Genomic DNA, 1957 nt, shown 5'->3' on the forward strand with positions numbered 1-1957 from the left:
AAGTAAATTGCATTGAAACTTAAAGAGCAAGAAATGTAAATTGCATGAAAGTAAAGGGGATTGGGTGCAGGGAAATTAAATGAAAGCAGTAAATCAAAGCTTAGAACAATTACAAGGAAATTAAAATTTCATGAAAAGTAAATTCAGATCACAGTGGCTCAAATGTAAAATGCAGAGGAACACACGTGCAGGAAAGTAAATGAGATTTGCAGCAGGCTTAATGTAAATTGAATTGAGGAACCGAACAGAAAATGAAATGCAGATCAATTGCAAAATCTAAATGAGAGGTTGAAGATCTCAGGGTATTTGCTTCTTCAAGGTTTTCATGATTTTAAAAGATTTCACAAAATGTTCTAGATGAAAACTTCAATTAAATAAAATCCGATGCAATTGAGCAACAATTAATCATACTAGCTTTCCAATACTTTTATGCACATGCTAAAATCTTCTTACTGCCTTGTTTGTTTATGATCATGATACTTTTGTTGCTTTTGAATTCACAAAACTCATGTTGGTAATCATAATGACACAGCACCATGTTGCAAATTAGAAATCAAATTATGCCTTTTCATACACACATGCATATAGAGAAGGTAAAGACAATCATGCAGTTTATAGTTCTTGAAACAAATGAGAGGAAAAGGAACTTTACAACCTTGTAGTTCATCTTCTCTATTGTTGTCATTTTCCTTTCATTCTCCTCCTTCCCATACCAAACTCAGAATGCTTGCTCATCCTCAAGCAACTATTAGAACCGTGGCTATGGGGCTAAGATGGATCATGAATGTCTTACACAAGAAATGTTAGTAGTACATGTGTTTCAAGCAAGCAAAATTAAAGATAATAATCAAGGCACAAGAGACAGAGACATTGTGATTGCAAGCTTAAGAAGGTGAGCATAATACTTTGCATAAAGAATAAGTGGCACACCAAACTTAGTGTGACACTTTCACTTGGAATAACTCCTCCTTTATGTACTTCTCTGCCTCACTTGAGTTTGGAATGACTTCTTCACTTTCTTGCTCCTCCACTTCCTCTTTTACACCCAACATTTGTTTTAATAGCTCTATCATGGGTGAGGTTTGTGAAAGTTGTGAGTCTTCATGTTCTCTTGTCATCTCAAGTGCAGTTTCAGGTTCAACCACCTCATTCTTCATTGAAAGTTCACTTGATGCAGTGGCCTCCTTATCTTGCTCTTCCACTTTCTCCTTCATATCCATCAATTGGCCTTCATTTTTCTTGCTCAGTGGTTCTAAGCTCCTCCTTATTTTCTCTACTTCTCCATTCATATTTTTGAAGAAAGCTTCTTGCCTTTTCTCGAATATTTGTGCTTCTTTCGCATATTTTTCAAGCATGGTCTCAATCTTTGAGAGGTCTAGGTTCGTGGAAGTTTGTGTTGAGGCATATTTAGGTGATGAAGAATTTTCAAATGTAGAAGTGGGAGGTGAGGTTGGACAATCTCTCATGTGAGTTGACTGCTCAGAATTTGCAGTTTCTTGGTAATACTCCCAGCCACCATTGGAATAATGACTTGAATCATTTTGTGGTGGAGGGAAATATCCAATATGATTTTCTTTCTCATCTTGTGGTTCTGAAGCATGGCCCCATGAATTGGAGAGCCCAGAATTTGAAGTTTCTTGGTGATATTCCCATCCATCATTAGAAATTGGTGATGGTGGGTAATATCCCATAGAATTTGTTTGATCACAAGATGAGTTGAACTCCATTTGAGTTTTGTAAAACACACAACCAAAGAAAATTGAAATTACTCATATCAGAGATGAGAATTTCTTAGTGAGGCAAAAACTCAAACACCTTGGTTTCACTTTGAAACAGAAAACAAAAATAAAGAAAATGCTTGATCTAGACTTCTCACCCACATAATCATTGTTGATCTAAATCAATCCCCGGCAACGGCGCCAAAAACTTGATGAGTATTTTGGTGAAAAAATGAATT

Source organism: Arachis ipaensis, chromosome B07 (genome assembly GCF_000816755.2).
Source record: "Arachis ipaensis cultivar K30076 chromosome B07, Araip1.1, whole genome shotgun sequence".
Classification (NCBI taxonomy): domain Eukaryota; kingdom Viridiplantae; phylum Streptophyta; class Magnoliopsida; order Fabales; family Fabaceae; genus Arachis; species Arachis ipaensis.